Here is a 25,039-nt window from a genome sequence, read left to right as displayed (position 1 = left end):
ACTTGGTCTTGTCAGTGCACAATCTTGGATCAATTATCGCAACTATTCCTTCAAGACTGCAAGTATGTGGAAGTAGGAAGAAGGCAATGGCTTTGAGATTCCAGGGCTGTATTACGGAATGGTTTGGGCCCCGTGCATACAACTGTGCGCTGTCTCATTTGCGCTGCGCCCCTTTGAATGTCTATTTATGCACTGTATTATGTTGCCCCGCACAAAACCTTTCCATTATAGGAAACCGTTTGTGCGCCCTCAAGCACAGAAATGCTGCAGCCAAAAATGCATGTACACCAGCGCGAATTCAATTGCACACAGACGCAAACGCACAAACACAGAGCACTAAGTCGGCGCCAACCTCGTGGCGCATTACAAACCAATCCTCCATAACGCCAAAGGGCGCATACTTCGGCACACATCGACAACTAGTATCGCCGGCACAGTCATGTGTAATACGCCTCGGGTGGATGAGTACAGAGCATCAACCCTTCCTGGGCAACAGCTCCGTGATGTAACCGGCTGCAAAGTGTCTGCTAGGAAGTCTTCCAAGTGGGAAACTTTAACTTATAAGAGACGATGAATTTGTAATGAATGTAAAGATCAGAATATTGTTTTGCAGTTAAAGGCGATCACAAATGTTGTTGTCTCTAAACACTAACAAGTCAGTTGAAAAGATGTCGGACCAACAGACTGGGCAAAGAAAAATCTTTATGGGGTATGCAGGTAGAATTTAACAGCTTCCCTAACAACAATATCAATCAATCACAGACATTTATAGAGCGCACTACTTACCCGGAGGGTCTCAAGGCGCTGGTGGGGTGGGGGGGGGGGGGGGGGGGGGGGTGGTGGGGGGGGGGGGGTGCTGCTACTGCTCGAATAGCCAGGTCTTGAGCTTCTTCCTGAAGGAGAGGTGGTCTTGGGTCAGGCGCAGGTCGGGAGGGAGGGAGTTCCAGGTCTTGGCGGCCAGGTAGGAGAAGGACCTTCCTCCTGTTGTCGTTTTTCGGATGCGGGGGACGGCGGCGAGGGCGTGGCTGGCTGATCGGAGATGACGTTTGGGAGCGTAGAAGTTGATGCGGTTGTTGAGGTAGCTCGGGCCTTGATCGTGTAGGGCTTTGTGTGCGTGGGTGAGGAGACGGAAGGTGATTCTTTTGTTGACGGGGAGCCAATGCAGGTCTCTCAGATGTCCGGAGATGTCGCTGCGTCGTGGGATGTCGAGGATGAGTCTGGCTGAGGCGTTCTGGATCCGCTGGAGTCTCTTCTGGAGCTTGGCGGTGGTTCCGGCGTAGAGGGCGTTGCCGTAGTCCAGTCGGCTGGTGACGAGGGCCTGGGTGACCGTCTTCCTGGTCTCGGTGGGGATCCACCGGAAGATCTTCCGTAGCATGCGCAGGATGTTGAAGCATGACGAGGAGACGGCGTTGACTTGTCTGGTCATGGTGAGGGAGGAGTCCAAGATGAAGCCCAGGTTGCGTGCGTGGTCTGTCGGTTTGGGTGCGGTGCCCAGGGCGGGGGCCACCAGGAGTCGTCCCAGGCGGAGGGCGAGGAACCCAGGATGAGGACTTCCGTCTTGTCTGAGTTCAGTTTCAGGCGGCTGGTCGTCATCCACTCGGCTACGTCTTTCATCCCTTCGTGAAGGTTGGCTCTGGCGGCAGCGGGGTCGTTGGTCAGGGAGAGGATCAGCTGGGTGTCGTCAGCGTAGGAGATGATGTTGAGGTTGTGTTGGTGTGCGATGGCCGCGAGGGGGCTCATGTAGATGTTGAAGAGGGTGGGGCTCAGCGAGGATCCTTGAGGGACGCCGCAGATGACTTCGGTGGCCTCTGACTTGTACGGTGGTAGACAGACTCTCTGTGTTCTTCCGTCGAGGAAGGAGATGATCCATTCCAGTGCCTTCTCCTGGATTCTGACGTTGCTGAGGTGCTGCACTAGGGTGCGGTGGCAGACAGTGTCGAATATCTGAAGTAAAATGTCATAGAGTATAAAATAGACAGTCCAATTAACCTTTCCAGGATCTGTAGTCTCATCAAATATAATTTCTCACTGCCTTCAATATCCATAAATTACAGGGCGACATGCTCAAACAATAGAATCAGTGCTCATTTTGAGATGGTGGTTATAGGTGGGGCCCACTCAGGCGTGCAGCTAGAGCTAAATTTGGGGGGCGGGGGGGGGGGCTGAAAAATATTTTGGGGGGGCTAATTCTTCCAACCATAGACAGAGTGGCTGTAAGAAGGGGTAAAAAAACAACAAAAGCCTAATTTACAAGTAAATGATATTTTAAAGACCTGTTAAGTACTCGGGTGCGGATGCAATCAGATTGTCGCCAGCCTGCAAAGCTGTGTCAGCCCGGGCTGACACACACAATGGGGGTAGGGGGGGCTGAAGCCCTGTGAGCTCAATGGGTGTTGCGCGCCTAGGCCCACTGGCACTCATTGTTCGGGATTGACCATTATTTTTATACATCAGACTTTGACTAAGAGCGAGAGCGAGAGAGGAAAAAAAATCACAAAAGGAGGAAAGAAGTATGAAGAGAAAGATGGAAAAAAACATGAACAACGGAGAAAAGTAGGCACGAAAAATAACCTGACAAGCGATATAAAGGGGCGGGGAGTGCCTGTACGTTGATGAAACAGACATGAGGTGAAATAATGAATCCACAGCCTTGGTATCTGGCACCCCTACTATTTGACAGAACTGGCAGTGGGATTCAGACCAAAACTTTAGGCTCATTGCACTTATTCTTCTATAAATTAAGCACTTACTTGAGTACATGTTTTTAATGGACAAGGTATTTCAAGTCAAATATGCAAGAGCATAAAAACTCTGATCTCTCAAGGAACAAGTCATTGAAGTCCAGGAACGCTATCTGTTACCACCTAACTGACAAGCCTCATTATCGAATAGGAATGTAATGGACTAACCAGTGAAGAATGTATTTCCCAGAGAACCGGAGTCTGTGCCCACGTATGACAACGTTTTGTTATAGGGCTCCTTTTTGATTCTTGTGCCATCCAAGGTGGGAACTGCACATCCGATAACTACATATACAGATATACTTATTGTGCCACTCACTTAAGTAGCCTTTTTAAACATGTGTCAGGCCTGCCATTACAGCGTGTGCATGTACTTTTAAACTTCCATTTTGATCTTGATATTTGTTTTTAATACATATAAGCCACCCTTAGGGTAGGTCCTAAACAGTCAAAAGGGCAGGGGGCATTTTATTTAAAAAACGTTTGCCATGTACCTTTAAGTTTTTCATGTCTAGGGAGTGACTAACTCTCAGGTTTGTTTTTTAGTACTGTGAGGCCTACCTCTTCCATAGGATAATATTGGGTTACCTTATTACATTGAATAAGTGATTACGTTTGTTTGGGAGCAGATAGAAAGTTCATGTTTGGTGACTGAGGAATTGCAATCTAAAATCCTTTTCAATTGGAAAGTTGGTGTTTAAGTCACACTTCTAAAAATGCAAATTTTTAGAAAGTCAGCATTTTCTTATCCTCCCAAATCATTTGATACTTGCAGACTGTTTCCTGGGTCACATGACTAGGTGTAGTTGGCCTTTGTGTAATCCTCCTAGATAGCCACACAATAGAGGGTTTTGGTGTAGGCAGGTGGGGCATCCTGACTTGATGAGAGGGTGGCAGAGTGAAGACTTGTCATATTAATACTTCAAAGACACTGTCACAGTTCCCACACACAGAACTTCACAGTAGCCTATTACGATTGCAGACAGACTGCAGGTAGGACAGGGAGGCATGAAATTCCAAACACCCCTGTGGAGGGGGGAACTCCAGAAGCTTCTCCCATTTCAAAGCTAGCACAAGGTAAACAAAGGGGACTCTTAGACCCACTCTTAGGTAAACTCCTGGACCTGTAGACACTACAGAACAACTGCCTTGATGCCAGAAGACTGCCCTGCTGCCTGTGCAGGAAGACTGGACCTGCATCCTTCCTGGAATGACTCAGAGGGCAAGTTATCTGGCCTCCTGTTCGGAGCTACAGGGAAGGAACAAGATCCAGAGGGTTTCCTGCTACTCCAGAGCTGACCTGCTGCAACTGGACCTGCTTGATCCCTGCTGGCCTCTGCTGGAGTAAGTTCCTGAATCTCAAGAGGTGCCTTCCAGGTCCTGGACCCTTGATGTGGCATCAGTTGACCCCTTCCTAGAAAAAAGAAGAAATCCTGAGGTTTTGGGCTCTTTGCAACTGCGAAAAGGCTGGTTTGTGCCAAGATCTTGCCGCCAGCACCGACCGACAACATGAAGCTCTGGTGAACCTAACTCTTCGGGCCGCAATGACCGCTAGGGACGATCAGCAATGCGAAATCTGTTCTTCGCTCTACAGCCTCGAAACACCGCAGTAACAGTCAACACGAATCTCCAACAACGTCAGTCTGTGATACCTAAGAGGGTCTTCGTGCTACAGTGACAGCCATCAGCGATGCCCAGCCTGTTCTTCATGCTACAGTGACTAACATCCACGACGCTCTCCCTGCTCCTCATGGCCTCCTAAATGGGAACTAGACTCTTTGCGCTAGACTTTAGAAGGTGACCCTGTCAACGGGACTAAGCAGATCCCTGTAGTACTCCGTCACAGTCGGCCTGAACTAGTGACTTTTTCCTGGTCTTGCAAGACCAGATAACTGCAAGTGGTGTTTTGAGTTTTTCACAGAGAGAACAATAACACTTCAAACCTGTGAGCGCTAAGACAATCTTGCGGCACGAAATGCTGATGGGCTTCACAAACTGTCAGCGCTGTTTAGAGGGAAGCTGTGTGGGTGCGGAGAACACACTACTCTACAGCGTCCAAATGTTAATGTTAATGTTAAAATCGGATTTATATAGCGCTCAGCTACTCCGAGGAGTGTCCCGGCGCTTTAACATACCCGAAGCACTGCACCGCCAAGAACACGGATCCAGCACAACCCGCCCACAAGAACACAACCGAACCGAAGACCCTGCAATGCATCCTCCTCAACGTCCGATCCCTCCACAAACACGCAACAGAAATCTGGGACCTCCTCGACAGCACCACCCCAGACGTAGCATTCTTCACCGAAACCTGGACCAACACCACCTCGGGACCGGACATCGCCATCGCCATCCCCCAAGGATACAAGATCTCCAGAAAGGACCGCCCTATCCACCCAGGAGGAGGAATCGCCATCGTCCACAAATCCAGCCTTCGCCTGAGCACACTCCCTGACGAGTCCACAGAACTGATGGAACACCTTCACTTCAAGATACTGGCCAGCCCCACCGCCGCCCTCCGAGGAACCCTCATCTACCGACCCCCTGGACCCCGCGGACCCTTCGCCAACTCCATCACAGACATTATCTCCCCGCAGGCCATCGCATCCACCAACTACACCCTGCTGGGAGACCTCAACTTCCACCTCGACAATCAACTGGACCCCAACACCACATCCCTCCTGGACAACCTCCACAACATTGGACTCCACCAGATCGTGACCGAGCCCACGCACTCAGCAGGACACACCCTCGACCCCCTCTTCACTACAGGAAACTCCATCACCTTCAGCCACACCACCAAACTCCCATGGACCGACCATCGTTGCGTCCACTTCACCTTCAGAACACCCACCATCCACAGACACCAGCACCTGCTTCCACAAAGAAACTGGACCAAAATCACCGATGACCAGCTCACCTCCTCACTCAACAACTCCACCCCAACCATCTTGGAAAACGACGACCCCAACACCGCAGCCCGAACCCTGCATAGATGGATCTCGGACAGCACCAACACCATAGCCCCCTCAAGAAAAACAATACCCGTGCCAAGAAAGCCAGATGGTTTACCACCGAACTTCGAGAGTCCAGGCGCACATGCCGCCGCCTTGAAAAGGCCTGGAGAAACACCAAATCCACAGAAGCCCACAACAACTTCAGAGCCGCCACCAACGCCCACCATCAACTCATCAGAGAAACGAGGAAAAAAGCGATTGAAGACAGAATCTCCACCCACGCACACAACAGCAAGGAACTCTTCAGCATCATCAAGGAGTTCGCCCAACCCACCAGCGAGTCTACCGACATCCCTCCCTCACAAGACCTCTGCGACAAACTCAGCATCTTTTTCCACCATAAAATCAAGAGCATCTACGACAACTTCGACGAAGACAACCAACACACTGAACCCTCACCAACCACCCCCGATACCCGGAAACCAGCGATTGATGACTGGACAGCCCTCACCACCGAAGACACACTGAAGACAATGAAGTCAATCCACTCAGGGGCCCCCACGGACCCCTGCCCCACCACATCTTCAACAGAGCCGCCAACACCATCGCACCCATTCTCCGCCAAACCATCAACCGCTCCCTGGCGACCGCCTCATTCCACGATGACTGGAAATACGCCGAGGTCAACCCCATCCTAAAGAAACCCTCAGCGGACCCCACTGACCTCAAAAACTACAGACCCATCTCCCTGCTCCCGTTCCCAGCGAAAGTCATCGAGAAAGCCATCAACAGCCAACTCGCCACATTCATTGAAGAACACAACATCCTCGACTCCTCCCAATCCGGCTTCAGAAAAAACCACAGTACGGAAACCACCCTCCTCGCCGCAACAGACGACATCTGCACCTTACTGGACAAAGGAGAAACAGTAGCCCTCATCCTCCTCGACCTATCAGCGGCGTTCGACACAGTCTCCCACCGCACCCTAATACGCAGACTCTACGATGCAGGAATCCAGGACAAGGCCCTCGACTGGATCTGCTCCTTCCTCTCCGGCAGGACGCAGCGGGTCAGACTCCCCCCTTTCCTCTCGGACCCCACACCGATCACCTGCGGAGTCCCCCAGGGCACCTCCCTCAGCCCGATGCTCTTCAACGTCTACATGGCTCCACTTGCCCCCATTGTCAGAACCTACGGACGCAACATCGTGTCATATGCAGACGACACCCAGCTCATCCTCTCCCTATCCAACGAGCCCAACACCGCCAGACGCAACTTTCGAGAAGGCATGGAAGCCGTCGCCAAATGGATGAAAAAAAGCTGCCTTCAACTAAACCCCAACAAAACAGAAGTACCCATCATGGGACCAAACCCCGACGCCTGGAGCGACACCTGGTGGCCCACCGCCCTCGGAAACCCACCAACCCCCACAGACCACGCACGCAACCTGGGAATCATCCTGGACTCCGAGCTCAAAATGGACCGCCAGATCAACTCTGTCTCATCTTCCTGCTTCCACACCCTCCGCCTCCTTCGTAAGACCTTCAAATGGATCCCCCTCGAACACCGAAAGACAGTCACTCACACCCTGGTCACCAGCAGACTCGACTACGGCAACGCACTCTACGCCGGAATAAACAAAAACCTCATCCGCAAGCTACAGAACATCCAGAACGCCGCCGCAAGACTGGTCCTCAACCTGCCAAAACACTGCCACATCTCCCAGCACCTGCGCACACTCCACTGGCTCCCCGTCGAGGCGAGAATCACCTTTACGATGCTCACCCACGCACACAAGGCCCTCCACGGCACCGGACCAGCATACCTGAACAGCCGACTAAAATTCCACGCACCCCAAAGGACCCTACGATCAGCCCAGCTTTCCTACGCCGTGGTCCCCCGCACCAGAAAGACCAGATCGGGAGGCCGCTCCTTCTCCTTTCTCGCTGCCAAAGCATGGAACGCCCTTCCGCTTCACCTCAGACAGACAACATCGCTCCCCATCTTCGCAAGAAACCTCAAAACCTGGCTCTTCGACAGACCCCCTCCTTGATGGAATGGAACCTGCACACCCCCCCCCCCCCCACCCCTAGCGCCTTGAGACCCTTACGGGTGAGTAGTCGCACTTTAACAAACTCCTGATTGATTGATTGATGCAGAGGTCAGGGGCAGATGAACGGACAAAAGAGTTATTGAGCAAACAGCCAAGACTTCCTGAAGGCTAGTAATTTGCCGTTTTTCCTCAAAGAGACGGGCAAGGAATTCCAGAGTTGAGGTGCCAGGTGACGATAAGAGCGACCTCCAATTCTCGCCCGTCTGATAGATGGAACAGATGCCACGGCCAGGGAGGCCGATCTCAGTGTCCTAGTAGGCAAATAGAAAGCCAGACGTTTCCTAATATGTTTCGCACCTGAGAGATGGAGCGCTTTGAAAGCGAGCGTGAGCGCCTTAAAAGCTATCCGTTTTCTAATAGGTAGCCAGTGCAGTCGTTTAAGAAGCTCCGATGCGCTGGTTCTCCGATGGAGACCGTAGATAGCTCTCGCAGCAGAGTTCTGCACTATCTGAAGGCGCGAAAGAAGATACTCTGGCAGGCCCAGGTAGAGTACGTTTACGTAATCCAGACGGGAACCTATCAGGGCCTGCACAATAGTTTTCCTATGCTCAATGGAAAGGATCAGAAGGAATTTTCTCAGCATTTTCAGGATGCCGAAACACTTCCCTGCGAGTCCAAGAATCTGGGGCTTCAGGGTAAGGCCATCGTCGATCTGTACTCCAAGATTCTTGGCCTTGGAGGACGCAGCCGTCGGGGGATACATATCTGGGGGCCACCAAGACTGCCATCTGGGATCGGCTGGGCATCCGAAAAAAAGCAACTCCGATTTATCGGAGTTATATTGGAGGCTTTGATGTTTAAACCATTCGAAGACCGCACCCAGACAGCCTCTGATCCGCAGGCCATCAACATCGGAGCCCTTCTTGCAAGTAAAGAGGAGCTGCGTGTCATCAGCATAGGACACGATCTGGGCACCAAACGACTCAGCCAGTGCCGCCAAAGGGGCCATATAGATGTTAAAGAGGGTGAGGCTTAAGATGGAGCCCTGAGGTACCCCCACCTTCAGTGGTGGCATATCGGCGGAGAACGGTGAGGCCCAGACCGTTTGACGGCGGTCTGCCAGAAATGACTCAAACCAGCTGAACACCGCTCCCCGTAACTCGATCTCTCTGAGTCTTAAAAGGAGACCGCCGTGGGGAACGGTGTCAAAGGCCGCCGACAAGTCCAACCTTACAAGCATGGCCTTACCTCCCGCGTCTAATACCTCTCATATGGCATCGGTGACTTCTAACAGCGTGGTCTCTGTGCTCATGTTGGCACGGAAGCCAGACTGGGTGTCATGTAAGATGTTATTATGTTCTAGGTAGTTGGAGAGAGAGACATGGACGTGCTTCTCCACCACCTTAGCCAGTGCCGGGAGGAGGGAGATGGGCCTGTAGTTGGCATGAACCAGCAGGTCCAGATTAGGCTTCTTCACAAGCGGCAGGATCAGGGCATGCTTCCAGGCCCGGGGAACCACTCCCGTGCTTAGCGAGAGATTAAGCACCGGGTTTACCAGGGAGTTGATAGCAGGAGCTATTTTTCTGAGACATTTTGAGGGACAGGGATCATGAGGGGAACCAGATTTTAATTGAGTGAGAAGGTCCAGTGAGGAAGAGAGGGACAGGGGAGGAAAATCAGAAAGAGTGGGACCGTCAAGAACTGAAGATGTAAGCAAAGAGACACTGGTCTCCGGTGAAATCACCGCGCTAGTGAGGGGTAAAGCGTTTTGAATAGACTTAATTTTAGTAGCAAAATAGTTTGCAAGTTGACATACCCACGGTTCAGTATGAGAGTGCGTGGGCAGGACAGGGGTGGGTAAAATGAATTCTTTTACTATGCGGAAAATTTCTTTGCTAGTATTTGCCGCATCCTCAATTCTCCTAGCAAAATAGGCCTTTTTCTATGATATGATGTTACTGTGATAAAGTCTAATGGATTCTCTATATTCAATTTTTTCGGTAAGATTGTAATGGCGACGCCAGGCACTTTCAGCTTTCTTGCATCTTCGCCGCATCTCAGATAGGGAAGCAGGAAACCACGGGGCGGAAGCCCGCTTGCATGCTTTACGGGAGACCGTCTCTGGAGCTAACTCTTCAAATCTATCAACCAGCCAAAGATGCAGGAGGTCCAGATCCACCTCTAAGCTCCCTGACAGCTTGCAAGGATGAGATGAGAGTGCATGCGCCAACTTGTCTGGAGACACTCGATGAAAGGCTTGCGCAGTCTTCCGGGAGTGTTCAGAAGGTCTAGAAAAGATTTTTTACATCGAGTGGATCTGAAAATTGATCAAATGATGGTCAGACCATAGTACCGGTACCAAGGGGGACATACCGACCGACATGGTCGAGAACTCTTGGTCCAGGATATGGCCCTTATTAAGCGTGGGGGCAGTGACATAAGGTAACAGCCCTAAAGGAGCTGTAATATCAAGAATCTTAAGGACATCGACGTCACTGCATGAATCCATGTGAATATTGAAATCCCCCAGCAGCAAACAATGATCCGATTTTAAACAAAGTGCTGAGACCGCGGCCTGAAGCTCCTCAAAGAAAGTGCCTACGGGTCCCGGTGGTCTATAAATTAGTAACCCAACACATGCTTGGTGAGGGGACAGGGACAGGGTAAACCCCAAGGACTCACACCCCAGAATGTTATCGGTGGGATTGATAGCACAGGAAAAGCGCTTGTCCACCACCAAGGCTACACCTCCACCCCTTCCCATTGGCTTATCTTTCCTGAAGAGGACATAGTTAGAAGGAATGGCTGTCGCTATGTCTGGGCCAGAGCTTTCTCCCAGCCAGGTCTCCGTAAGGAAGAGACACAGAGGATTGACCTCTGTCAGGAGGTTATAGATGTCCAGTGAGTGCCTGCTTAGGGATCTGGTGTTAAGGAGTAAGCAAGGATTATAGGTGGGCAGATTACAAGAAGGTGCTATATCGGAACTAGCCATACGCCAACCACAACCAGGGCAGCACTTTTTAAAGGCCTGTCTGCCTGGGAAAATACTACTGCAGTTGCCCACATCACCCCTTAAGGAGATGAGCTCCGCGGGGGTATAGGTGCGCATACTGACTAAAATCAAGGGAAAGCCTGGACAAGGTAGTGGCCCCGCCCGCACCCGTCCGCCTCCGGGACGCTGACGGGCGCAGACGGGCTTACCTTAGGTGATCCTTTGGCGCGTCCGCACAGCGCGTCCGCTGCGCGGAGGAAAGTGCCTCTAATTTTATAGAAGAGCAGGCGGAGTGATGAAGACCGCACCGCTGGTCCTCCGACCAGCGTGCCAAACTACATTTTCCAACAGGCCATGAACTACCATCTAGTTTTGAGTTGAGGCAGCCATGTTGGATTTCTGGGTATTACTTCCTTCATGGCGCTTAGCATCTCTGTTAGAACAGCATAATATTGTGTTACAGTAGCAAGCAAGCCATTTATTATTTTTTGGGGGCGATTTCCAGAAAAGCACATGTGATACAGCACATGGATACAATACGACCTTAAAAATACACATTAGTATAGTTGGTCAAAAAAGGCAAGGATAAAACAAAGTTTCAAGTGCTATACAAAGTTTAACTTCATTCACTGTGCTAGTGATTGGTCCGTATTTAAAACCAGGCATGGTGCATTCAAACGCAGCTTTAAAGGAGGCATACAAGGGGTAAAAACAATTCCCTTAGGTTAGGAGAGTAGGGGTACCAAGGACAGTACTTTTCAGTCGACATCTCCACATTGAGAGACAGTGAAAGCAATCAGTTGGGAGGGATTGGACTTAAGTATCCTTGAAGCAATTCTGAAGTCGCTAAAGCCCAGGTTGCGGCACAATAGCAAGATACAAGCCCTCCTATAGGCATGATATGTGGACAGAAGAATAATATATGATCAATACATTCTCTGGTCTCAAGGCAAAATGTACAATTCCTAGGAGCTTCGGAAAAGGGGCCACACCACTTTGCAGTAAAAGTGTGTAGCGGTCTGAAATTTAACAAACAGAGACCTGGTAATTGGAGGCTCAATGAGGTCCATTTCGTCATCCAAGCAGTAAGCATCCTTGAATTCTATAAATGCTGCAGTCGGGTACCAGCCCTCCCAGATCTGTGCAGCCACCATCCACAGAGTTCCAGAGCATCTTCTTAAGTGCAAGCTTGGAGACACTGCTTGGAGACTCAAGATGCTCCCAAAGGTTCACACACCCAGTTTCTGTAAGACAGCATTTGATGTAGCCCAACCATGGAATCCAACCGGGCCCTGGGATATTGAGGATTTCGCCAAGGCCTAAACGAAAGGACAACAATGCCTCAGAGCACCATATTCTCCTCCAGTACAACAGGGGTCTGTGTCCGAACTCTGTGAATGAGAAATCTGAGACAAAGGTCTAAATGGAGATCAAACAGTGGCGTGCTGGGAGGGAGATTAGTTAAGACTTGCAGAAAATGGTTCTCCACCAGCTCCAAATCCCTAATGTTCTTCTGCCCACAAAGGTCCCCTCCATATAAAGACCCCTCCGCAGAGCTTGTAATCTACATATTTGAAATGCAGGGCATATGGGACAAAAGATGGAACTGTAGAGGGCCCTCAGGTTACCACCTGAAGAGTGCTTCAGCCTAAGTTTGCACTTCTGGATCTGGGAGTCCAACCAAATTCTTCATTAAGGGTGAAGCCTAGATAATTAAATGTTCAAACTCTCTCCAGAGGAACACTGTTGAGGACTGGGGGTGGTTAGGTTGAATGGCAGGGATTCAAGACATGTACTTCGTTTTGCTAAGATTTATTTTCAGCCCTTGCTGCCTTGCAGAAGACAGAGAACTGGTTCAGCAAGTTTTGGATGCCCATAGGAGAATTCAAGACCAGCAGCATGTCGTCCTCAAACAGCAGCACAGGGTTCTTCCTCTTGGCCAGGGACAGGGCATCATGAATACATTGCTCTAAGTTTACCACCAGGTTATTGATAAATAACAGGAACAGGGTTGATGCTAAGACACACCCATGCTTAACACCCCTGGATACTGGAATGGATTCGGTCAGCTCCCCAAGAGGACCACATCCGACTTGGGCGTAATTATTCAAATAAAGCCTGCTGTAGATGCTAACTAGATATTTGGTAGCCCAGACATTTTTGCTAGATCTGTTGTGTTCCTTTGGTTTTGTTTTAAAGGACATTGGGAATACAGAGGAGTTGTCTAAAAGTCTAGTCATGTTGTGAAAATGAATTTCGAAATATGTTTAGCATGTCCCTTGAAGTGTAGACTGTAGAATTGTTACCACACTTAGGATATCCTGTGACGGACAGGAAGACATCTTAAGTCTGAATGATTTTGCACCTCCTATGCATTCAAGTAATGTGTAAGGTATTCAGAGTTTCACTAATGCATATAATAGTGGCACATTTATGGTTAACAGGACATTACGTATGCTAAATATTTTGCAGTGACACATCAGACAAGAAAAACCTATAACTTGTATGCTACAGAGAACGCATAGTGACAATATTTGAGGTAGTTATCCCTCCTATAAAGAGAATATTTGATGAACATATATTTAGGATATTAATTTCTTGTATGCTTAGTCTCAGGGATAATAAGTTCTACTGTAAAGAGAGTGGTCGCTAAAGTGTGACCACTCACTATTACAGTTAAATGCAGGACTTCTATGGACAGTTACTAAAATATCTCTCATTGCTTTTAGACAAACACACTACACCTTGTAGACTTTAGTGCCCAACAGAAGTAACAACTCTGAAGGTAAGATCCAGTCTCTGTTTTCCCTCTCATCCAATTACTCTTTGCCCACTGCAAGACAGACAAAGTAGTTCCAAAGCCAACTGACATTACCCCACCATGAAGATTTGGAAAGCTGCTAAAGGATCTAAATAAAGTACATCTTAGAATTTCACATCTTCTACAGTAAGTGGTACCTAAATAGGACATCATTAGCACCAACCAGTGTTTTTTTACACTCCAAGTCATTCCTTTGTTACGAAAACTGCTTCATTCACCTTCCCCAAGTCAGAGTTGCCACACATTGCTGACAAATAGGTACACTGACTGACTTATCCCTACTGGTGAATGATTTTGACATTAAGTGCTGAGGCATGTTTTGAGATCAAATTAGATATTGGGTCAAGATTTATAAGAAATGGAAAAAAGAGTCAGTCATTGAAATCATTTTAAGAATCATAAAATGTCTCTGGGTGGCTCTAAAATTTTAAAGCACAATTTCTGAAAGTGATTAAATACTTTAATCTATTTCACAGAATTAACATGTACTGATAAGGAAAGATAAATGGCTTAAAGCAAGAAATAGAATATTTCCACTTAATGCAATTGGTATGGATACCACCTAAATGTATAACTCTTTAACGTGGAGTATGTTTGCTTTAAAAGCCACTGTATTTCACAGGCTATTATTGGCACTGATCAATCTAGGGGCAACAATATGTTTCTATAGGTGCGGCACAAAATTGCCTACCCTTTTCACGTCACAAATACATCACCAATACTTAAAAGATAAATGGCATAAATATGCACTTAGAACATATTTCTTGTGTGGTTTATTGAAATAATGCTAGTGTTTAACTTGACATCATTATTAAGAGCGCATTCACTGTAGGACTAAAGAATCTACTCACACTGTGTGTTTTACCATAAGTGATTGACTGCAATAAACCACCCTCATTTAGTAGATAATATATTCACTATAAAGATGAAATTCGACTTTCATAATAGGAGTCTTAATACATTAAACAATACTTACTGTTTAGATAACTGGATAGAAACCCTCCTCACATATGTAGAATGTGATTTTACTTAAAACGATATAAGAAATATGTAATGTGTGCATTATTATTTCATATATTTTATTAAACGTAGTTCCTAGCTATACTGACGTGATTATTTTGAAGACTTACTGAATGTTACATGTAAAGTGAATTAATGCACTAGAAACTTATATTCATTTATATTGAAAAGTGCACATGCATAATAAATATGCACCACTGAGTTAATGCTTTAAGTTGTCCTGACAAAATAGGCCTGTATTTCACTATGCTGCATAAAAGTTGTTTTCATTTTCTGCTAACATGCCATTTTTTGCAGGTATTCACATGCATTCTAAGTTGTAGAATAGATACATTACTGTAATATAGATAGAGGAGAGTGCTTAAGAAGAAGACCTTAACGAAAGATCATGGAGAATCAGACCGTCAGCTGAAAGGCCTATTGAGCAAATGTTGCGAACTGACTTGCGCGTCAGAAAGAAATGTAGTTCCAATGTTCAATATGAGACTTTCCTTCGATGTTGCAGTCCGTAAACATGAGAAATGGACTAGAACAATAGACCCCTGATGATATGTACAAAGGGAGTGTAACCTAGAGAACTTTGTGTGTTATAATTTAGTGTTTTCACCATTAGAGATTAGATCTCTCTCGACATCCTTTCTGAGACTTTCCCCTGAAAGTTTAGAGCATTTCTCCGAGGCTTAGAACTCTGTTCTTTCTTTTGATTCTTTCCTAAAAGTGGCTTAGGTGGATACTTACTCACTGACCCATAGGAGACTTTTGACCGAGCTTCTGACATGCCGGCTCTTTCTTTACTCATTTTTCCCTTGCTTGATTTTAATTTCCTTTATGGAAATTCCTGATTGAGATTCCCTGATAAATCTACGAACCTCCTTTCGTAGGAACTCTATCTTAGGAAGTCTAGATTAATTCATACATAGACAACAGAACTGGCGACTCTTTCTCCGAGCATCAATGTTATTGCAAATCTTTTGCATTACTGTGACTGAATTGCTCGTCTGTCTCGTATTGGTCCACATTAATTTCTTTCACAGGTTAGGACTGTGGCTATTCTGTATTTCTATGGCATGGTTTTAAGAGTTCTGTATCTTAATATGATTTCGAATTTGTAATAAACCTTCTAACCCTAGGTACTGATTCCTGGTCACATTGTGTAGCCAATGGGCTGCACTGCTAATTGAAATTTGATAGATGTTAATGTTAACTCTCATCATATCTCAGTCGGAGAAAAGGTCCATTGGAGGACCAATGGTAAGCAAGTGGGCCCAGAAAACTCAGTATTACTAGAAAATAAATTGCAAAAGCACAGGTGTCTGCCCTCACCATATTGCTACAGTACAGACACATAAAGGCCTTATCACTGACTTCTACGCTATTTGCAATTACTTTTTAAACTGAATTCTCATGAATTTGCAAAATTAATAATTTTGCAGTTCTATGAACTTGCAATATTATGGCATTTTACTTGGTTACTCTATTGAAATTTCCTGATGTTTGAAGGAAAATGTTTCCACAACATTAATTGCACTGGGTTGTAATAGAAAGAAAAAAGAGCAATCATTCAAAGTGCTGGACACTTTCTCTAACACAAATCATTTGTAGGATAATTCTCCTGCAAAGGTTCAAACATATTGACAAATTACTTGAAATATGCAACTTTTTTCTTATAATCTCATGGAAAGTTTGAAAACCAGTTCACACAATTTTGTATACACATTAATTTGGACTTACATTACATATATATAGTGACCTACAAACCAGCAGCAGCTGCTGCCAATCCAACTTGGGGGGAGGGGTATTGCATGAAAATAACATGTTTAAACACTTAGCTTTTGCTGCTGACCCACGTTCTTCTGAACTCTCGTTGCGACACACCGTGCTGCTTCAGGCACTACAATCTCCAGGAGCACAGGCTTCCAGAATCCACCCAATCCCAGTGATTCTCCCAGCATGAGAGAGGCACTGGGACTGGGCGGGATCTTTCTCACCCGTAAGTGGGTAGCAGAAGACCGGGGACCTGCTGGTCGGCACGGTGGGTCTGGGTACCCATTTGATGCAGAGCTTGGTTCTCGCAGCGCTGCCCCACCCTGCTGATCGGGAGAGGTCCTGGTTCGGATCTTATGCCGGGGTCCAGAAGGCGGAACCTGGAGCTGACCGTGTTGGTCCTGGCAGCCGGAGGTGGAGAACGGTAGAGGTCGGTACCGCATACGGAAGGTGAGTGGTCCACCTGTTGTTGTTTGAGGAGACTAGGGTGTCTCCAATGGTTTGAGGAGCCGGTGCGCTCCTGGGGCTAGTGTGCTCCGGGGAACTCAGAGTGCGAGTGGTGCTCTGACAGACTTAACGGGGGTTGGGAGAATATTTTTGTATCCTGTTTGTAGTCATCCGACCAGGTGGAACTGTGGTGAAAGCGTGGCTCATTACGGGTAAACTCCGGAACTCGCCCTGAACACCTAGAGTGGTGGTTCGGTGGAAGTGAGTCCTGGGTCTCTTGTGGTAAAGTGATCCGTAGTGCCGCTCGGGTGGCGGATGTGTTCTCCATCCCCAGAACAGTTAGTGTACTGTTCGGTCTGCGGTAGGGTCCAGGTTCCCCAGGACTTGGTCGACGGGCCTTGTCCCATTTGGTAACACGTGTTTGGAAGGATCTATATGTGTAGGATGCGTGTGTGTGTGTGTGTTGATTCCCAATGTATATTATATGTGCGTGAATGAGTTAGGAGTTAGTGACTAGAGGTAACGAATTTTGTGAGAAGGTGTTTTTTTTTTTTGCACCAAGGTAGAGATGCCGTGTTTTAGTACGTTGCGGTGTTTTGGATGCTGTTGTCGTGTATCAGATTCTAGACTGTCTGAGAGCCAACCTGCACCTCCGGAGGGCACTCCAAATTTTGACATGTATGTTAAACATGGATTGCCCCCGATCCTGTTTGGCACTCTATGGCACCGATATACCAGCGATAATGTGGATTTGCAATGGCCCCTGACAGGCTCTTTTGAGATAGCTAAATTGGATTATTTGCAAGATAAATTATTTGCTAGGCGCAGTCGTCAAAGCATGTTCGATTCCTTAAGAATGTGGCAGAAGGAAGTTAGGGAACGTAAATTGAGAGAGGAGAAGGCGGCGCAGAAAAAGGCAGCACAGACAATGGCGCAGAAAGCGAGAGAACACACAAAGAATGAGAATGAGCAACGCTTAGAGCGCGCAGATAGGCTTTGCAGGTTGAAAGAAAACAAAAGTTACGTAGTACGTGAGGATGAACAGGATGAGATGGAGGACATTTTGAATACTCGACCCCCTCCTCCTTATGCCCCGCAGCCGCTGTATCCTACCCTACCAGTTCCGACCTCTCCTGATGGGGTTTCGGATTTACAAGCGAGTGCCCACACCAGCCCGGCGCAGCGATCTCTACCTCCCCGTCATCATTGGCACCCCTCGTTTCCCTACTCCCGGCGAGTTCACCCGCTCCCTCCCAGTTTTCCCTAGCACTCCCTACTGTCTCTGCCAGCACTACCCCTAGTCAGGAGTTATCAACGCCAAGTAGAGGTGCAGGCAGTGGATTGTTTTCTCAGGTACGAAAATTGCTTACGCGTTCTACGGTTGGTTTAGACGAGAAAACAGTGGTGGCCGATCAGGCCTGTCAGTGGGCCAGGAATAACATTTATTCGTTTGAAAACATTTGGTCCACGATGAAAGATTTTGAGCCTTTGATGCAGCAACACGCTCTGTGGCACATGTCGAATATATTGATAACATTATGGGAGCAGGGGTATGGAGGTGTGGCTCCAGCGACTTTACGAGATATAAAAAATGGAGCCTATAGAGATAACACCGGGGTAAAGGAGGTGATGCGCAGCTTACGAGCCATATTGCAGTATAGAAATGAATTACCCTCTGCAGGTTCCCCTCATTTTCCTGGTATACATCCAATGCGAGAGGTGCACCCTATTTTTCACCCCGAGACACCCGAGGTGTTAGATCCTGTCACAAATGCTGTCACAAGGGCCCGCGTAGACGCTCATTTTCAGGAGCAGTGGGTATACACACCATGGAAGAGAAGTGAGGTCTTAGCCTTGAAGGCTCAGTTACCAGACTCTAGAAAGAATCTGACTGCTTATTATAAAGAACTGACGGAAGCTGCATCTTCCACTGTGATGACTTTATCTGATATTGAATTGTTTTTTGGACTTTTGGTCCCAGTAGATGTGTGGCGGCAAGTGAAGGGTACAGATCATGTGGAGGAGTTAGGTGGCACGTGGACGGAGTTGCAGGATTTGGACAAAGAACGTAAGCCAGGGGAGAAGCCAAAAGCCGAGATTCTGGCGTTACCGGGGCGAATTATTAAGTATATGCACACTCTAATTCCCCCGAACAAAGTGGACTGGGATAAGTTGACTGCATGTAGACAGAAAAAGGATGAAGCGGTCTCTGATTTCTTTACAAGGTTTGAGGAGACGTTTATGGATTTCAGTGGGCAGGATGTGTCCCAGGACGGAGGGTTGCGACTTTTTGTTAATAGGTTTGTAATGAACTTATTACCAGAAATTTCGGCAAGGTTGCAGGCGTCGGAGAGCACGTGGACGACATCCACTCCCTCCAGCATTCTTAGCATGGCTCAGTATTATGAGCATAGGGAAAATGAAAGTAGGGACAAGCAGGAAAAGAAGGCCAAAGATTTGAAGACAAGGGTTTTGTTGCAGCAAGTATCTAGGGGTTGGGGAAGAGGTGCTTCACCTGGGGCAGTGGGACGAGGGGGTGGCTGCTATGGGAGAGGCAACAATAGAGAGCGACTGGGGCCGAATCAATGTGCGAAATGTAAGCAGGAGGGGCATTGGTGGAGAGATTGTCCTCTGTTTCAGTCGAATGCTGGCCACGGCCGGGGACGAGGAAGAGGTGACTCCCGGAGACAGAATGTACAGTCAGATGGGCAGTCAGATGGGGGCGGGAGACCAGGGGGAAACTGTTTTGACAATAGCTCGGATAGACAGCACTTTCAGAGGGGTGGCGGTCAGTATTACAATGATGACTATGCTATGGATGATTTGACGGGATTCTCTCATAATTAGGACAGCGTAGGACAGAGCGAGGGGCCAGTTTCTGTGGAAGTTGATCAAAGGGGACCCTATGTAACAGCGGATCTATTGGGGTCTCAACAGAAATTTCTAGTAGATACGGGTGCAATGAAAAGTTCTGTGGCTCGTTCTCGGGTCCCAGGGGCGGCTCTGTCTGGCAAGAACAATATCTCTGTGGGTTTCTCAGGCACCCCGGTGATTAGCCCCATTTCTAAACCACTTCCTCTTACGATTGGTCCTTTCACTGTTGATTCACCTTTTTTATTGACTTCCAATTGTGGCGAAAACTTACTGGGTTTAGACTTACTGAAGAGGTTGCATGCTACCATTTATTGTTCTCCGGACGGTGTGTACATCACGCTGGGCCCTACTGTTGCTCGCCCACTACAATGTTTCTCGAAAGATGACCCACTGCCACATGAATTCAGAGGGATCCCTGAAAGTTTATGGGCTACCAACGATACAGATGTGGGTAAGATGGATATTGCCCCAGTGACAATAAAGGTTAAGGTGGGAGCAAAATTGCCCAGGATACCACAGTATAGGATACCTAGGGAGGGAGAGAAAGCCCTGTTACAAATAATACAAGATCTGATCCAGTCGGGAGTGGTGGAGGAGACGGATTCTAATATATGTAACAGCCCCATACTACCGATCCTTAAACGACGGTCACCTGATGCTACCGACGATGCACCTGATGTTTATAGGTTTGTGATTGACTTGCGCCACGTAAACAAAGTAGTGGAGCCCCAATACCCGGTGGTGTCCGACATCACTACGATACTGACAATGATCCCCCCATCTGCTAAATATTTTTCTGTTTTGGATCTGAAGAATGCTTTCTTCAGTATTCCGGTGCATGAAGACAGCCGTTATCTCTTCGGATTCTCATTGGCTGGCCGAAGTTTTAGGTTTAAAAGAATTCCCCAAGGTTATACAGAGAGCCCGAGTATATATAGTCAAGCACTCAAGGCACAATTGGACGATTTTGAACTTCCCCCCGGCAATGTTATGTTGCAATATGTGGACGATATTCTAATAGCATCGGACACTGAGGAAGGTTGTCGGGATGCTACGGTTAAATTGTTGCATCATTTGGCCAAGAGGGGGCACAAGGTGTCCCTTCCAAAATTCCAATATTGTCGAACGGAGGTCACCTACTTAGGTCACCTCCTTTCGAAAGCGGGAAGGAGGCTGACGCCGGAGCGCATAAAAGCGATAACTAACATGAATGTACCTAACACGCAGCGAGAGGTGCGCGCATTCTTGGGCATAACATCGTATTGTCGCCAGTGGATACCTAACTATGCATTACTAACAAAACCCCTATTGTATTTGACTACTAAGGAAGTGCGCGAACCCCTACCCTGGACTCCCGCATGTCAGGAAGCTTTCTAGTCACTAAAAACTGCTTTATGTTCTGCACCCGTCCTGGGAACACCTGATTACCAGAAGCCTTTTGTGCTTTATGTACACGAGGCGGACGGTTGCGCGTTGTCTGTTCTAACACAGTGTTTCGGAGGGAAGCAGAGACCTTGTGCCTACTTCTCTGCGATGCTTGACAACGTGGCAAGAGCGCTGCCAAGCTGTCTGAGGGCCACAGCGGCTGCTGCGGTCTCCATAAGGCAATCGGCGGGGCTCGTACTGGGTTCAGATCTCACAGTGATGGTACCGCATGCCGTGGACATTTTGCTGAATAGAACACAGACGCAGCATTTAACTAGTGCTCGTCTTACCGGTTATGAGATGACCCTTTTCGCACCTCATGTCACGATAAAGAGGTGTGCCACCCTGAACCCTGCCACGTTGTTACCCATCCCAACAGACGGAAAAGACGATGACATACATGATTGTTTGTTTCGGACAGAGGAGGAGACGAAAGGGAGAATTGACCTGACAGACAAGCCCTTAGATGATCCAGATGGGGAATTGTATGTAGATGGGTCTTGTTTTAAACTTGCAGATGGCACATCAACGGCAGCATATGCCATTACGACATTACAGACAGTAGTGGAGACTTCCAGAATACCTTATCATTCGGCTCAGGCTGCAGAAATAATAGCTTTATTGCGAGCATGTGAACTGAGTGAAGGACTGGGCGTGAACATTTATACTGACAGCCAATACGCCTTTGGCGTGGCTCATAGTTATGGGCGACTGTGGGCAGAACGGGGATTTCTAACATCACATGGACAACGTATACAACACGGCCCATTGATACTACGACTACTAACAGCATTGACATTACCTAGACGACTGGCTGTGATAAAGTGCAGTGCACATAAGGCAGTGGTAGGGATGTGGGACGGGGTAATGCTTTAGCAGACCAAACAGCAAAAGAGACTGCGAGGACGAAACTCCCACGAATGTTTGTGGCAGGACCAGCCAGATGGGTACCAGATGTTAATATGTTTGCAGATACTGTACAGAGTGTAAAGAATATACAAGAAAAGGCGACTGAGGAAGAATTGAGGACTTGGAAAGATGGTGGGGGGAGGTTGGATTCTGATGAATGTTGGACAGATGCGACTGATAAAAGACGATGGTTACTCCCAAATGCATATGTTCTCCCGGTGGTGACAATGGCCCATGGTCCGGCACATATCAGTGCAAAAGGTATATGCAAGCTGCTGGACCCAGTGTGGAGTAATAAGAATATCTCTAAGGTAGCGACACATTTTGTCCAGCAGTGCATGGTTTGCTTGAGGCACAATCCAGGGAAGGGAACACCTGTACCAGTAGGAAATTTTGCACCTCCCTCTTTCCCTTTTGAGGTGATACAGATGGATTATATAGAAATGGAACGAGTCAATAATCTCAAGTATGTTCTGGTGGTTGTATGCTCTTTTAGTAGGTGGGTGGAAGCATATCCTACTAAGGATTGCACGGCCATTTCTACAGCTAAAATGTTGATCAAGGAGTACTTTTCGTGCTTCGGATTGCCTAGGGTGATCTGGAGTGATAATGGTACATCCTTTAATGCTGAGCTTATTAAGCAAATATGTAAAGGTTTACAGATTTCCCAGAGGTTCCATGCGGCCCGACATCCTCAGGCCGCTGGTTTGGTGAAGCGATTTAATGGCACGCTTAAATTAAAAATGGCCAAAATACAGGAGAGCACAGGACTCCGTTGGCCAGATGCTCTTCCCTTAGCCTTGCTTTCTACCAGAGTGACAGTTAATTCCAAAATGGGTGTCTCCCCTTATGAAGTAATATTTGGCCGCCCGGCCAACGTTTGGGGGGTACCCAGACCCAAGTGCTTCTCGGAAATTGAGCACCCACTGTTGATAGATTACTTGTATGCTTTGACTAAAGATCTTCGTTCTATTCATCAACAGGTAGCAGACACCCTAAAGCCGTTGCCAGAGGGGCCTGGACATTCCATCCACCCAGGGGACTGGGTGCTCGTGAAGAAATATCAGCGGAAATCCTGTTTGGAGCCCAGATGGTCGGAACCACGACAGGTGCTACTCACAACGCGCACTGCCCTTCGAGTTGAGGGCAGGAAGGCGTGGACCCATGCGTCGCATGTCAAAAGGGTCCCCCTGCCGTTACCCTACGACCAGTGGGTGAAAGAGGGTGTTGCTGATGAAGAACACGAGCAATTACCCAGCTACATTCCTTTCTCTGATGCCTCACTGAGGGGAGGAGAGCCAAATGCAAAGTCCAGCGCAGAGTCAAGTGCACTGAAAGAGAAAAAGAAAAACATTGCAAGCTCCAATACTCCCATTGATGCTAGTGATCAGGCATTGACGGGTGCAACTCCTGCTACAGATGCACCCGTTTAGTTTACAGATCCTGAAGTGCGAGGGAGCACTCGTTATAATCTGCGGCCTTGAAAAGGAAAAGGCATAAGGGACTGAACACTGGAAGAAGGGCTTAGTGGACATTCAGTTGTAAAAAAAGATTAGTGATAGGGATGGACTTGTAAGAGCCCTGGTGTTTAGCCGAAGATTCTGTTCTATGAGACTCTAGAGTGGTGTGTGGGCCCAGATTAGTGCTCCTCTGTTACAACTGCTGTGTGACAAGCGACGTGGAATTAGGGAATAAACAATAGAAGCCTACCTGTGAGGCTTTAACGGACACAGGGAGAAGATCCCTTTCGAGGGTTGAAGAACCCCTCTGGCCGGTTTTAGGACTGTCTGGGACAATTTTTTCTAGTTTAGATTCTTTTTCCTTTTTCTTTCCTTTTTTCCTTTTGGATTTTTGGTTACGTTACAATGTATCCCTTTGGTCGTCCTATCCCCGATGAGGAGCAGCCCTTTGCGGTGCCTCGTAGACCTGAGCCCGCTTCCCCCTGGTTGGCCCTTTCACGAAAAGGCAAAATAGTGCTCATCATAATAGTGCTTATTGCTTTCCTTGTGACTCTTGGTATACTGTTTTTCCTGGACAAGGCTTATCCTGTACATGTGTTTGCCCCCACACCTTCTGCTATTCCTGAACATAACATGATTACCATTGACTATGGTGAAAGAAGTTTGCGCAAGGGTTACAAAGAAAATGTTTTTATCAAGACTCTACATCATGCTCAAGCCATTTATAATGTTACTGATAGTTGGGTGTGTGGGTTGTTACCTTCTGCTGCTTATAAGAAGGATAGATTTCTAGCACTTCCTTTGACACCAGTGAATAGTTGCGTGGGGTGGTACACTTTGATTGGTATGGTCAAATATTTCCAACAGCCAGATTTTCTAACTCCTCGACTACAAGACAGAGGGTCAACTATGACGATGCGAGTTCGCCCTATGCCCCCTTCTTCCCTTGGACGGCTGTATACTGATGGACGTTTTGATCAAACATTCTTAGAGACATGTGAAAAGAAAGTGGGACGGTTTTTGACTCCCAATGACACTGACAAAGTTAGAGAGAGTTTCTTACAGTTAAACTCCTCCCTGTCTTATAGACACCCGCCAAAAGGGAATGGTAGCATTAAGTCTTTAGTACCCCTGGCAGTAGTGGGTCCGTCACCATTCTTTTGTATAGTGGGTAGGGGTCATATCAAGGTTGGGAACAGTTCTTGTAACGTAACAGCATCAATACGCCTACCCCTTAGTCCCTCTGTGGTCACCCCTCCCAGTATCTATTTCGTGTGCGTAGACAATGGGTACTTGTGGTTGCCTGAGGGTTGGGGTGGGGTCTGTTATCTAGCTTATATGATTCCACCTGTGTATGTAGCACCCTCCGATTATCACAAAACTCACCGCAGGTTCCCAAGTTCACCAGAGCAGCGTAAAAGGAGGGAACTCCAGGTTGACGATGTGGACCAGACAGATACTTCCTCGCAACAATGGACAGATTTTTCTAAGGGTCTTTTGCCTTTCTGGGGTCCGATATTTAACAGTAGGGCCATCCGTCGGTTATCCAGAGTGATGGAGAAAGTAGTAATTACCG

General features: G+C 47.6%; 1 protein-coding gene across 1 annotated transcript in view; it reads right to left on the bottom strand.

Moving 5' to 3' along the window:
* ATP8A2 (ATPase phospholipid transporting 8A2) overlaps positions 1-25,039 on the bottom strand; it is a 2,134,099-nt gene that overhangs the window by 487,095 nt on the left and 1,621,965 nt on the right. The gene's annotated exons all lie outside the window — the stretch shown is intronic.

Source organism: Lissotriton vulgaris, chromosome 8, assembly GCF_964263255.1.
Source record: "Lissotriton vulgaris chromosome 8, aLisVul1.2, whole genome shotgun sequence".
Classification (NCBI taxonomy): domain Eukaryota; kingdom Metazoa; phylum Chordata; class Amphibia; order Caudata; family Salamandridae; genus Lissotriton; species Lissotriton vulgaris.
Note: the sequence above shows the minus strand (reverse complement) of the source record. Positions and strands in the feature narration are given on the sequence as shown.